The sequence below is a fragment of the Octodon degus genome, unplaced genomic scaffold (assembly GCF_000260255.1).
Source record: "Octodon degus isolate 3935 unplaced genomic scaffold, OctDeg1.0 scaffold00113, whole genome shotgun sequence".
Classification (NCBI taxonomy): Eukaryota; Metazoa; Chordata; class Mammalia; order Rodentia; family Octodontidae; genus Octodon; species Octodon degus.
Genome location: NW_004524689.1, coordinates 5,745,323 through 5,760,467, shown reverse-complemented (window position 1 = coordinate 5,760,467; position 15,145 = coordinate 5,745,323). Strand labels below are relative to the sequence as shown.

The following is a 15,145-nucleotide window of genomic DNA, read 5'->3' as shown; positions in this document are numbered from 1 at the left end:
CGCTTCCCTGGCAAGCACAGGGGTCTGAGTTCAATCCCTGGTTCCTCAACAACAACAAAAAAGGAAACAAAATACAGGAAATTTATATACATATTGTTTTTTTTTTTTTTCTTTTTTTGGCAGAACCAGGGCAGACATTCCAGTGTTTATCAGAAGCCTACTTTGTATTAGTTGCTGTAAAATACAGGCATGGATGTATAATTTATATATCTTTGGAATTAAAAGAAGAAATTATATTATGAGGGGAGATGGCAGTGAGAGGGTTGTTCAGTAGTTAAGATACATGTCAGTGAACAAGATTCGATTATTGCCTTGATGATTTTCTCCTTGAGCGGGAGAAAAAAGCATAGTTCTCCCTGGCACGACAGAATAATGATCCCGGTGTGACTCTTTATTTTATTTTTTTTTTATTTTTCAACAAATAATACACTGCATATATTCTTCTTAGTGGTTAATTGCTGTACAAGATGCGGACTTGTGATCCTATTTACAAACTCGTGACTCTTTTTAAACAAGTTACTGAATTGGATTAGGTTGGGTATAAATTGTAAACAGAAAAAATAAAGGGGGAGGAATAAGAAATTTTTAGAGACAGCAAATGTTAGCTAGAGAAAGTGCAAACCAGACCTGAAAGACATGGAGGAAGGAAACAAGAGGAAGCCAGGTAGGCAGGCCAGCCTGAATTGCAGAGTGAGACCCTATCTCAGTATAGGCCGAGGAGAACGCAGCTCCAGGCTCTGGGGCACGAGTGCAGGGGTGGGACAGGTGAAGCATCAAGGAGAGAAGGGAGTGGTGAGGAGCTTCAGTTGTTGTCACCCTGCCTCATGGAGGGAAGCTGATGACCAAGCAGGAAGACTTCCGTAAATTGGGTTGGGGGTTCTCCCAGAATTTACTTATTCAGGTTCTGTGACAATACTTTGTGTAATTTTCCTGTGTTACTGACTTGTAACTTGCTTTAAATGTAACTCTTTAAGTTTTCCTTACTATACTGGATGTGGTGACACACTGTAATCCTAGCAGTCAGGCTGAGGCAGGGGCATTGAGCAGCACAAATTCAAGCCCAGTGGGGCTACAAAGTGAGTTCAAAGCTAACCTGAACTACATAGCAAGACCCTGCCTTTAAAAAAAAAAAAAAGTGTAACAATAAATAAAATTTTTTTTTTGTTGGAACCGGAGATTGAACTCAGGCCCTGGTACTTGCCAGGCAAGTACTTATTCTACTGAGCTATCTCCCCGGCCCTAACAATAAATAAATTTTAAAATTATTCCACATTATTGTTTGAGTATGAGACTAGTTGTAAAATCACTACATGCTCAATGAAGTCTGAGTACTTTCATGTCCTTTAGTGTCAGAAAAAATAGTGTAGTATTGTGCGAATTTGCTCTAGTCTGTTGACTGCTGAATTGTTCCTGAGCAATATTAGCGTCTTTTTTTCCCCTTTTTCTTTGAAACAGAGTGTCTCTTTGCAATTCAGGCTGGCCTTGGGCTCACTTTTTAGCTCCAGCTGGCCTCGAACTGCTGCCAGTCCTCCTACCTCAGCCTTGAGTGCTGGGATTGTAGGCATCTGCCACCATGCCCCACCTCTAGTGTCTCTTGTTTACCTCATTGTGTGTTGTGTCTTAGCTGTGGTTACAGTGGCTGCACTGAGAGCTGACAGCAGTGAAGGGTCACTTTTTCACCCTCAGCCTGACACATGGAGAACAGATACCTCACTTAGCAGTGGTTATAGCCAGGCATGTTGCAGGTTTTATTTGTCATATGAGTCCCCAAAGGGACTCTTGGGCCAGGAAAGGGGCACGTGTTACTCATGTTAGTCTGGGTATTCTGCTGTTTCTTGGATCTAAAGACTGACGTAGAAAATATTAATGCTTCACAGTTTGGTACTGATTTTGCCTTGTTTGCAGCAAAATACCCTTATTTCCCTCAGTGAAAGAGGGTGAATAATCACCGACTTTCCCCTCCTTTTAGTCAAATATTAAGCCGAATCAAGTATGTAAGTACTAGGAGAATCTTGACAGTGGTGTAAATTACTTTGCACTTAGTTGTGTGATATCCTTGAGAACTGTACATGTACTTTGCAGAATACATTGATTAAATATATTTATGTAGAAAATGAGCTTGTGGCATGAACACATTGGAATAACAAATTTATCACCCTTACAAAATAAATCTCTGGGGCCAGGGAGATGGCTCAGTAGAATAAGCACTTGCCTGTCAAGTGCGAGGGCCTGAGTTCAATCCCTGGTTCCACACACACACACACACACACACACACACACAAAACAAAAAACAACAAAACAAACCAAAAAACCCTCAAGTGTCTACAGCATCCAAGGACTCCTAAAAGCTGATTCTAAAGAACGGATTGAACTGGAAGATTGACTATGGATGTTTCAGTTTTAATTTAATTTTCTGATGTTTTTGTGTATTTTCTAAAATGTACTTTCCTGGAATGAGGCTTTCATCTATTTGTTAACTTGTTCATCATTTGCATATGACTTGCCCCCCTCCAGCTAGAAAGCAAGCCTGTCTTGCTTATCACTGTATCTCCACTGCCCATTGCTAAAATCTGTTAGCTGATTGAATGAACTGTGTTGGATCTATGTTCAGTCCATTTATGTTTCTAATGAATAGATTAGGACAGTAAGTGCTTGCAAGGGCCTGAGTTCAGTCCCCGGCTCTACAAACAAAACAAAACAAAACAACCCCCCCCCAAAAAAAAAACCCTACAAAATCAGATTCTTTCCTCTAAATCACCATCTCAGTAATTGTATTATCATTATAGCTGTTATCATCATGCCGTGTGTTCATGCCGTGTGTTCCAGGGCTGGCACGACATGCGGTACCTGGGATTAAACACTCAGACTGCTGAGCTGTCACCCCATTCCTACTCTTCTCTCTCCTCTCCTCTCCTCTCCTCTCCTCTCCTCTCCTCTCCTCTCCTCTCTTTTTTCTTTTCTTTTTTTCTTTCTTTCTTTCTTTCTTTCTTTCTTTCTTTCTTTCTTTCTGATACTGGGGATTGAGTTCAGGACCTTGCACATGTCAGACAGACTTTGCACTGCTGAGTTACATCCCTCGCCCACTAAGTTTTTTTTTTTTAATTTTATTTATTTATTTGTGTGTGTGTGTGTGTGTGTGTGTGGCCAGCTTAGCCCACCAGGGGGCGGCTGGCTGGCATGTGGTGCTGGGGGTTTGAACCGTGGTCCCTGGGCTTTGCTAAGCTTGTTCTAAGTAGGTGCTTTAGACCACTGAGCCATCTCACCAGCCCCTCGCCCAGTAAGTTTTTGATGCAGATAGGAATCTATATATTTCATGATTAGGTGTATTGGTGTGTGTTTTGTTACTTCAGCCAAACTCCTGAGATTAAGGTACCTATTACATAGCTCACATTGTGGATGTGGACAGTCCAACCAGCATGGTGTTGGTTCTTGTGAGGCAGCCATTGTGTATGGCAGGGAAGGGAAAGATCCATGTCAGGCCTTGAACTGAGAACAGTGAGGGAGCAGCCTGAAGCTGTCTCCCTTGAGTGCCCCTCCATCGTCCTTGCTGGGGACCAGGCCGAACTCAACTCAGCAGCCTGTGGAGGGCAGACTCTAGCCACATGGAAATCGTAGAATGATTAAGAACATTACTGTAAGGGCCGGGGAGATGACTCAGTGGAATAAGCACTTCCCTGGCAAGCGCAAGGGCCTGCAATCCCTGGTTCCGCCAAAACAAAAACAAAAACAAAAAACCCCATTACTGTAGAATTGTAAGAATCCAGTAAGCCTGAATCTCAGTCACATTTAGCTCCTGCATTTAATCTTTTTATTTATGTATTTTTGTTTTTAGTGAAAGAAATAGTGAAGATGATCTAGTTACCCTGAGGTTGAACCTAGGGGTGCTTCCTTATGGAACTGTACTCCCAGCTCTTGTATTTTGGGGAAGGGTCTACAGGGTGTTCAGCATCTCACTACTAGATCGGACTTGTGATCCATGTGTTTACAGCTTCCCAAGAGCTGGGATTACAGGTGTGCACAACCACACAGTTTCACTTGCTGTCTCAGCACGCCCTGGGGGTTGGGGCTGGCATGGCAGGCCCAGGGATCGAACCCCTGGCCCCTGTGCCTGCTTGCAGGTGCTTTAATCTGTTGAACTATTGGCCGGCCCTCCCCCAGCTCTTTTCTATTTTTATTTTGAGACAGGGCTTCCCATAGTTGCCCAGGGTGGACTTGAACTTGGGATCCTGCTGCCTCAGCCTCCTCAGTAGGTGAGATTACAAGACACATCACATATGTCAGGTTTTTTTTTTTTTTTTGAGACAGGATTTGCTAGGAAGTTCAGGCTGGTCTTGAACTCACTATGTAGCCTATGCTGGCATACACTTTTTGGTGATCCTATCAACCTCCCGAGTCCTGGGATTATAGGTGTTCACCATCACAGCTGGCTACATTTATTACATCTTAATGGTAAAATAAATATATTATTATTCTCTAATGCTTATTTATAGGTTGTAGCTATTTCATGAAAAAAAATAAAGATAACTGAATTTGTAAAAGTAAAGGTTGATGATTTGATGTGTCACAGATCCTGGAAGTGACACTGTGGTTTTATTTTTACATAGTGATGTTTACCTCCATTTAGTATTAAGTTGTTCAAAAATGGCAGTTTATTTGCAGCATCTGCTTTTTCTGGAATGACATGCCATCTGGATATGATTTAATGTAATTTTAGCTTATTGCTACAGCATTTCAGAGAATGGACTATTTCTTAAACATCTCTATTTAGACAGATATTTGAGTTGTAGATCTTTAAATTAAGATGTGAAATAGTTAACATTTTTGTCATTTAACAAAATAACTTAAAAATTATTTCAAGATGTATTAAAGGTGTAGTTCCAGTGTTCATTTATTTAGTGGAAATAAATTTTTCTTAAAGAAGTAAATTTCCTTTAAATTTTTTTTTTTTATTTATTTACTTTCATGTATTTGATGCAGAGTCTCACTAAGTAGCTTGGACTTGTAGTGGTCCTGTTTCAGCCTCCCCAGCTCTGGGGTTACAGGCAGGATTACCATGCTGGGTCTTGGTGGTTGGCTCAGTAGGCCTGGGGCGGGGCCAATGCTGGCATGCAATACAGGGGATCAAACCTGGGAGCTTGTGCTTGCCTAGGCAGGCGCTTAGACCTCTGAGGTATCTCGGAGGCCCAAATTTCCTTTTCTTAGAAACACTGATTTTCCTTATTGAATTCCATAAGGCAAAAGTAAATTTTTATTAAAACACAATATGCAATTATATATAATGTAATTACCCCTTTCTTGATAAGATTCCATAGTTCAGGTAGGCTTTTTTTTTTTTTTTTTTGCAGTACCAGGGATTCAACTCAGGACCTTGTGCTTGCCAGGCAAGTGCTTCAGGCAGGCTTTGAATTAATTCACTTACAAAGCCCAAGTTGGGCTCAGATTCATGGTGATTCTCCTGCCTCAACTTCCCAAGTGCTAGGATTACAGGTGTGGTCCAGTATAATAGTTCAGCCACCCACATCTGGTACTCGTTTTCGGTTTTGAAATGACTTTTTTTTTTTTGGTGGAACCCCAGTTTGAACTCAGGTCCTTGCACTTGCCAGGCAGGTGCTTATTCCACTGAGCCATCTCCCCGGCCCCTTGAAATGACTTTAAATTGCTAACGTTCAGTTCTTTCCTCTCTGTGGTGGCTGCAGCCATGAATATTCTTGAGCTTCAGAAGAAGCTGGCCTCCAGTGTCCTTCACTGTGGTAAAAGTGGTTGGACCCCAGTGAGACCAATGAAATCACCAATGCCAATTCCCGCCGGCAGATCTGGAAACTGATCAAGGATGGGCTGATCTTCACAAGCCTGTGATCATCCATTTTCTGGCGGGATGCTGGAAGAACACCTTGGCTCACCAGAAGGGCAGTCACAAGGGCTGGTGAGTGGAAGGGTAAGGCCAAGGCCTGGATGCCTGAGAAGGTGTCTTGGATGTGGAGGATGAGGATGCTGTGCAGGCTGCTCCACGGATACCTGCAATCTAGGAAGAGTGATTGCCCCTTGTACCACAGCCTGTATATGAAGGTGAAGGGGAATGTATTCAAGAACAAGCGGATCCTCGTGGAGCACATCCACAAGATGAAGGTGGACAAGGCTCACCAGAAGCTCCTGGCTGACTTTAGCTAAAACCTCTGAAGAATATATCTGACTGCCAGTCAACAACTACGACCCCCGTCAGCGTGAAGAAGCCAGAGCGGTCATCGCCCGTATTTCCCTTCACTGCAGTGCAGTTCAGGTTACTTCTTCAGAGGGGGGAATATTGTAGGCAGCCGAGTTAGATAAAAATATTATAGGCAGTCAGACAGGGCTAGGCCCTCAAAGGAGACAGCACACAAGATGAGATGCCTTACAACTGTGGGAGGGGTGGATGCTCCTGCTGTGAACCAGACCTAAAGACCTAAAGGCCAAACAAATGCTAAACGAGTAGCACCTGGGATTGATATTCTAACTAGGTATCAGTCACCTGGAAAGACCCAAGTGAGTCACTAGCCCAACCCCCAACAGAAAGAGACCCTATCCCGCCTTCCAACCCCCAACAAGAAAAGACCCTGTCCCATATGTAATCCCATTGGTTGACCATAGTTTTGTCCCACCTCCTGCCCACCTAAGCGGGTTCCCATTCTCTCCACCTTTGCCCCACATGGTTTTACACTATAAAAGTCCCTGGAAGAGACAGCTTCCCGGGGAACTACCTGCTCGGGCCCCCCTCCTGTCCCTCTCTTGGACAGGAGCTTTCTTTCTCTCAATAAATATATTCTGCTCATTAAAAAAAAAAAAAAAAGCAAGCTCCTGGCTGACCAGGCCGGGGCTTACAGGTCAAAGATGAAGCACACAAGTGCTGGGAAGAGTGACTGTAGGCCAAGAAGGAGGATGTCAGCAAGACTATGTCCAAGGAGGAAGAGATGAAGAAGTAGCGACATGTGTGTACAGAGTGGACTAGTTCTGAATAAGAGATGTTGTGCATTCAAAAAAATTAATTAATACATAGTATTTGTACATATTTGATGTGGTCCAATATGATAGTCGAGTACATTTATGTGATACAGTTATCAGGAATTAGTACTTCCTTCTCCAAACATTGATTATGCCTAGATGTTGGGAACCTTTGAACTTTTCATGTTATTTTGAAACTATAGTAATTTGTTATAGGCTGTAGTGGAGCTGTTTTGCTGTGCTATTGAACCTAAGCACCAATTCCTTCTGTCTGACTATATTTTGGTACTTATGCAGCACCTTTCTATCTCTCCCTCTCTTTTACAGAGTAATTCTCTAATTTGTGCTCTACTTCTATGAGGTCAAGTGGTTTAGTTTCCACAAATGAGTAGAACATAACAGTATTTGTCTTTCTGTGCTTGATTTATTCACTTAACAGTGTTTTCTAGTTGTGTCCATGTTGTTGCAAATGACAGCCATTTCATTCTTCTTTTCAATGGCTAAATGATATTCCACTGTGTACATGTACCACATTTCATTCCACTGCTGGCTTGATTGATTCCATGTCTTTGGTTTTTGTGAATAGTGTTTCAGTAAACTTTGGAGTGCAGGTATCCCTTTGTGCAGTTATGTGGTTTGCCGAAAGCATCTACAGATTTGAGGCAGTCCATGTTCAAAATATTGATAATATTCCTTTTTTTTTTTTTAATATTAGGGATCAAACTCAGGACCTTGGTGCTTGCTGGGCAGGAACTTAAGCTGATGAACTGTCTCCCCAGTTCAGTGACATTCCTAATGAAAATAAAAAGACAAATCATAAAACTCATATGGATTCAGAGATAATGCAGAGAATAGCCAAAGGAAACTGAGCAAAAAGTCAAAATTGGAGATGTTGTGCTAACTGACTTCAAACTGTATTACAAATCTGTAGTAATCAAAACTGGATGGCGAGCTGCAGAACCAGTCATACCACACTTACCTTCCCCATAATGCCTTATTGCCATGTCTAACCCATTTAATAGTTAGTTTCCAAAATCAGAGTTGAGGGGCTGGTGAGATGGCTCAGTGGTCTAAAGCACCTACTTAGAACAAGCTTAGCAAAGCACAGGGACCGCAGTTCAATCCCCCAGCACCACATGCCAGCCAGGCCCGCCCCCTGGTGGGCTGAGCTGGCCACACACACACACACACACACACACACAAATTTAAAAAAATAAAAACAAATTAACAGCACTCTTAGATATAAGATAATTTTTGGGGGGGCCGGGGAGATGGCTCAGTGGAATAAGCGCTTCCCTGACAAGCGCAAGGGCCTGAGTTCAATCCCCGGTTCCACTAAAGGTGTAGCCTTATAACATAAATGTAGCTATTTTGGGCATTGTGATCTTTTTGTCATAGCTACTAAACTCTATCCTTGTATTCTGAGGTATGGATATATGCTTTTACAACAAATTGGTAAAGTGTTTTAATAAGAGTTTATTTGCAAAAAACTAACTACAGTCTAGATTTGACCTGTGACATTTGCTGACTTTTTTTTTTTTTTTTTTTCTTGGTGGTAGCAGGGATTGACCTCAGGACCTTGCACTTGCCAGGCAGGTGCTTAGGCCGCTGAGCTATATCCCCGGCCCCAATCTATTATATTTAAAATTGCACAATAAAAGAATTTTCCACTGGTAAGCTCCTTCTCTTAAATATACTGGGTTCTTTTGTGACTTGGAGTGTGAAATGGGTGTGTTCCGTGGACTACCTAGTCAATTCTCTCTCTTTTTTTTTTAAATTTTTATTTATTTATTTATTTATTTATTTATTTCTCTCTGTGTGTGTGTGTGTGTGTGTATGTGTGTGTGTGGCCAGCTCAGCCCACCAGGGGGCGCGGCTGGCTGGCATGTGGTGCTGGGGGATCGAACCGCGGTCCCTGTGCTTTGCTAAGCTTAGTTTGTTCCAAGTAGGTGCTTTAGACCACTGAGCCGTCTCTCCAGCCCCTTAGTCAATTCTCAGTATTGAGAATTTAGAGCACTTGTTATATTTGAACCAAAAACTTGATAGGCAAGGATCAGTTAGCTATATTTATGTATTTATAAATCTTTATTTGGTACGTGGCATGCGGTGCTGGGGATCGAACCCAGGTCCTTGTGCTTGCCACCATGCTCTCTCCCCAGCCCCAGTTAGCTATATTTATAAATGAGTGAATGAGTAAATTCATGGAACAGATGGTTGCTGATTTAGGTTCACTTACAATTTTTTTGGCTTTATTATGTGTATGAAAAGCTGCACATGGATTTGGTTGATCTTTTCCCAGGCTAGCAATATGTGCTAACACATTCTTTTTGAGATACTGGACATAGGAGCATCAAGCCAGAGTTCCCGGCAGCTATGTGCTCATGCAGGGGAAAATACTAGTACTGTACTCTGCAGTGTGCTCAGCTTTCATGTTGGGTAGGTTAGGTGTAGTATGAGATGCTTTTTTCAGTTTAAGAGTATTTTCAACTTATGAGTTCTTTTGTTTTTGCTTATGGTGTTGCAAATTGACCACAGATTTGCTTTTCCACTGAGTTGCATCTCCAGCACTAGAACTTTTTGAGGCAGAGTTTTGCTGAATTGGGCAGGCTAGTCTTGAACTCAGGATCCTCCTGCCTCAGCACCCCCTTTCCCTCAGTAGCTGGCTCACACATGTCGACTGCTGGACCCTGCCACAATAGGTTTATTGCACAGCCCCATTGAAAGAGGAGCATCATCTGTATTTATCTTCTATGTTAGTTTTGGCTATTGAGATAATACTGCTGTACTTCTACTTCCAACTCTATTGTTCTATCCCATAGGGTAGACAGTAGCCTCATGTGGCTGTTTAAATTTTTTATTTATTTATTTATTTATTTGTGTGTGTGTGTGTGTGTGTGTGTGTCCAGCTCAGCCCACCAGGGGGCGGGGCTGGCTGGCATGTGGTGCTGGGGGATTGAACCGTGGTCCCTGTGCTTTGCTAAGCTTGTTCTAAGTAGGTGCTTTAGACCACTGAGCCATCTCACCAGCCCCAGCTGTTTAAATTATTAAAATAAATTTCACATTGAGTATAGTCACATGAGCCCCATTTTTTAAGTGCTCAAGAACCACAGCTGAACAGTGGGTATAAGCAGCATTTGCAGTATAGCCAGTATGTCTATTGAGCAACATAGATCTAAGTCCTGGTGCAACTAATGCTTAGAGGAAAAAGGAAATCAAATGATGTTAAGGTATAATGACTAAATGGTACTGTCAGCATTTTCCGAAAGACATTATATTTCTCTTCTACAAAGAAGTTTTTGTCATCAGAGAATACAGAGGAACTGGGTGTGGTAGTGTACACTAGTAACTCCAGGGTTGAAGAGGCTGAGGCAGGAGAATCGCTGTGATTGAGGCCAGCTACATAGTGGACTACATAGTTCAAGGCCAGCCTGAAGTACACAGTGAGACCTTGTCCAAAAAAAAAAAAAAAAAAGTACCAAGTAAGTCATGTTTTTGTCCTAGCTATTTCTGTCTTTTTAAGTTATGTCTGAAGGGCCAGGGATATAGCTCAGTGGCTTGAGTGCCTACCTGGCAAGCACAAGGTCCTGAGTTCGATCCCTGGTACCACAAAAACAATGTTAAATCTGAAAACCGTATTGATTGATTGATTGATTGATTGTATTTTTAGGGAAGGGTCTACAGGGTCTCAGTAGTAGATCGGACTCGTAGTGATCCGTCTGTTTACAGCCTCCCAAGAGCTGGGATTACAGGCTTGTACCACCCCCCCCAGTCTCAATGGCCGGCTCAGCGTGTCCCTGGGGCTTGGCTGACACAGCAGGCCTGGGGATTGAACCCCAGCCCCTGCGGCTGCTTGCAGGTAGGTGCTTTAATCCACTGAGTATTTGGCAGGCCCTTGAAAACCAAATTTTAGAAATACATTGAGGTTGTTTTTTTTTTTTTTTTTTTTTTTTTTTTTTTTTTTTTTTTTTTTTTTTTTTTTTTTTTTTGGCGGAACCGGGGATTGAACTCAGGCCCTTGTGCTTGCCAGGGAAGCACTTATTCTACTGAGCCATCTCCCTGGCCCCAATACATTGAGTTTTGTTGGAACAGGGATTGAACTCAGGCCCTTGCACTTGCCAGGGAAGCTCTTATTCCACTGAGCCATCTCCCCAGCTCCAAAATACATTGATTTTATATTTCAGACTAACCAAGTACATTTAACATTATTTGGAAGAAAGTTGTTGTTCTGGTGAGTAATTGTAAAGAAAAAGATGGCATGCAGCCGCCGCTTCTTTGAAGCTCCACTCTCACTCTGTGCCCTGTAGTGTGACCTCAAATGGTGTGAGGCAGTCCTTAATCATTTCCTTGGCCTATGCCTAGTTCTTTTCTCATAACTGAGTTCTCTGCATTAAGTTGAGACTTCTGGCCCACTCGGTCATGCCACTCACCCTTCCCTTCTACTTTTTTTTTCTTTGGCATTACTGGGGATTGAGTCCAGCCCTTTGTTTTGAGGCAGGGTCTGAATAAGTTACTGTGTTGCCCAACCCAGCCTTGAACATGCCACCCTCCTGCCTCAGCCTCGCAGAGAGCTGGGATCACCGGAGTGCGCCACCACAACGAGGAGGGGCAGCTCCCTTTCGCTCTCCACTGAAGACTTACGTTTTATGGAGAAAATCGAGCCCATCAAAGTGGAATGTCTCAATTTCCACTTATTGATGCTACATGTCAGTGATACCAAGTATATATCAGTTACTGGTGTACATATTTAATAGTTTATGAAAGTTAATTAAAATTCCAGTTTTCCTTTAGCTTTTGATTTAGGAAGTTTATTACTGTATTAAACTAGTGTAGGCTGGGGAGATGGCTCAGTCGAATAAGCGCTTGCCTGGCAAGTGCAAGGGCCCGAGTTCAATTCCCAGTTCCGCCCAAATAAACAAAACAAAACAAACAAAAAAACCCCAGGAGAAAAAGGGTCTATTAAACTAGTGTATTTTATATTAAGATAAAAAAAGCAGGTTTTGAAATATGTTCATTCAAATTGAATAGGCTTAGATTTATTTTAAACATCTGATTTGAGTTATGATTTGATCATTAAGTTATGTTTAAAAATTGAGTAAGTAGGGGCCGGAAGATGGCTCAGCAGCTTAAGTGTCTGCCTGGTAAGGGTAAGGTCCTAAGTTTGATCCCCGGTACACCAAAACCCACCAAAAAACAAATACAAAACACAGAAAAATTGAGTAAGGAGTCTCAGGATAAATTCTGAGGGGAATTGACTGACCTCATCAGATACAAAAGCTACAATTCTTGTTACATAGGTCTTGCTTTATCTTGGTCTTAACCATCCAGCAGAAAAGTATAAAAATGAAGTATAAGAAGTAAAGCCATGTTGGTATGTTGAGCTGTAGGGGACTCAGGTCAACAACTTCTGACATTGCCAGTCAAACAGAAGACCCAGTACTATTATGGACTACTTGACTATTGTGGAATATTTTGCTGAGTTCACATACCTATAATATTTAAATGATGGAACTAAACAAAAGGGGATACAGATGAATGAACATTTTGTATCTGTGTATTCAAAATGGTTAGGATAGATATATAGCTACCTTTTCTTAATTCAGTGAATAAAGGGATTTGTTTTAATAGTGTTTGTAAATAGGATATCATGTCTGCATCTTGTACAACAAATAACCACTAGGAAGACAGTATGCAATGTGTTAATTATTGAAACTATCCTACCAATTTGGGTTTTTTTTTTTTTTTTAAATTGTGTGTGTGTGTGTGTCCAGCTCAGCCCACCAGGGGGCGGGGCTGGCTGGCATGTGGTGCTGGGGGATTGATCCGCGGTCCCTGTGCTTTGCTGAGCTTGTTCTAAGTAGGTGCTTTAGACCACTGAGCCATCTCACCAGCCCCTATCCTACCAATTTGATTTGAAACTGTCTCATTGCTATTTGTCCCTCAACAAAATTATGGAAAGAAAAAAAGAAAGAAACTGTCCTACTAATCAGTTAAAAAAAAAATTGCTTGATTCTAAGAGTTTGCAGCCAGCCTGAGGAATATAGTGAGGCTGAGGCCCCATCAGTGATGGTGGTTTGCCCCAACAGATAGCAGTGGGTGCATGTTTATGGTTTTTTTTTTTTTTTTTGGTGTGTGTGTGTGTGGTTGAACCGGGGTTTGAACTCAGGTCTTTGGCTTTTGTCAGGGAAGCGCTTATTCTACTGAGCCATCTCTCCGGCCCATGTTTATGTTTTGAAATAAGCACCTTTCTTTGGCTATTTCAGAAATCAATTAAAAGTTTTCTGTCTTCCTCCCCACTTCCCTCCTCTCCGCTCCCCTCCCCCTCCCCTTCCCCCTCCTCCTCCTCCTCCTTTTTTTTTTTTTTTTTTTTTAAATATGTGATCTTGCTATGTGATCTAGGCAGGATTTGAATTCACTGTGTAGCCCGTGCTGGCCTCAAACATGGAGCAGTCTTTTTGCCTCAGCCTCTTAGGTGCTGGGATTATAGGCATGTGCCTCCCTGGCTGGTTCTATTAAAGAGTTGGTTCTAGTTGTCATGGTGGCACATGCCTATAATTTCAGCAGTCTGAGAATCTGAGGCAGGAAGACAATAAATTTGAGGCTACTTGGGCAATTGAGGGAGACACTGTCTAAAAATATTAAAAAAAGATAAAATATTTTTAAAAGGTTCAATTGCTGGTACTGGGGGAAAATTAGCTCTATGGAGATGATTATTCTTTAAAAGTCAGTAAATGGACACTAGTCTTTGTGTTAAAAAGCTTATGTTAGGCAGGGCCTCAGCAGTGACCAAAACAGAGTGCCATGTGGGGAGCTGCATCCTAGGGGAGGCCTTCTAAGAGGAGTTTGAGTGGATGGAACCCAAGAAGCTACATGCCATACCATCCAAGACCCTGGGCGAGGAAAATAACAGCCGCATACTAGGACACCCTGCCCCACTACAATTCCTGCGTAGAGTGATGTACGATTTGTGATGGGTGATACCCTAAGTCTCTACTTCAGAATGAAGAGGCCTCTACCAAAACAGGTCCTGCAGTAAATTCCATCACAACTAAGGAATTCCCTTGGCAAGCTTGAAGATAGCTGACCCGGTGTATTCTGCAAGAGGACACTTCAGGGCAGGGATGCTTCGGAGCCACGTCACACCATTTTGGATTAGGATCTCCTTGGAGTCAGCCTGCCTTTGTGCTCAGCTTGCTGTTCTGATGGACAGCTTGTCCCTGGAGCAGTCTCCTCCACTGCTTGACAGCACAAAAAAGTTGTGTTTCCTCTATGTGGATGTCACTGTAGATCTTTGCCCAATCAAATCAGCTAATAAACGGATCTGTTACTCATGGGCTGGGGAGGGGGAGCTCATGTTAGATCTAGAAAGTGGATTTGTTTTTAAACCATTTATCAAATGCTAAGAGTACCTACTTTGTACAGTGTGCCTGACCAGAGTCTGGGGGAGACACAGATAATCAGATAAGGATCCTGCTCGTATGGAGCTTGTCTTCTAGGAAGGTGATAGTTGTTTCTCAGTACAGACTTCAGTGACCAGGCTGAGGCTGCCTGGCAAGCACCTTACAGGCAGTGGAGGGAAGGCTGAGGTTAGGGAAAAACAATTAGATAGGCTGCTTGGAGGAGAAAGGATGTGGGTTGTTGGGGAATAAGCTTGTTTTGATGTCTTCCCAGCAAAAGAGTGGTACAACAGACTTTGGTTTTAGGAAAACTGCTTATAAAAAGTGATGAAAGATAAAGACTGGGAAGGGCCGGCCAAATAGCTCAGTGGATTGGATTCTCCGGGCCTGCATATCTCCCCCCCACCCCTCCCCGAGTTTGAGACTGGGCTTGGTGGTGTGCGCCTGTAATCCCAGCTCTTGGGAGACTGTGAAGAGGTGGATCACTAGGAGTCCGGTCTAGTAGTAAGGCCCTGAACACCCTGTAGACTCTTCCCTAAAAAAAAAAAAAAAAAAGCTAAAGACTGGGAACTGGATTAAAAAAGTAATGGGACTCTAACCACAGTGGAAATAGGTGTGGAAGGTGTGAGAGAGGTGGTAGGGGTGAACTGTTGGACCTCACAATCACTGGAGCAAGGGGAGTCTTGTGGGGGATTAAAGTAAGTAGGGTTAAGGTAATGTCATTAAAGAACCGGAAATATAAGAGGAGACACTGCTTTTATTTATTTTATTTTTTT

General features: G+C 42.5%; 1 protein-coding gene and 1 long non-coding RNA gene across 6 annotated transcripts in view; one reads left to right on the top strand and one right to left on the bottom strand.

The window, feature by feature from the left end:
- Nucleotides 1-15,145, top strand: part of Rere (arginine-glutamic acid dipeptide repeats) — a 451,075-nt gene that overhangs the window by 37,208 nt on the left and 398,722 nt on the right. The gene's annotated exons all lie outside the window — the stretch shown is intronic.
- On the bottom strand, nucleotides 5,342-5,550 carry LOC111812129. Its single transcript, XR_002817716.1, has 2 exons — nucleotides 5,516-5,550; nucleotides 5,342-5,414 (listed from the first exon to the last, which is right to left on the bottom strand). It is a non-coding gene; the product is annotated as an uncharacterized LOC111812129 (long non-coding RNA).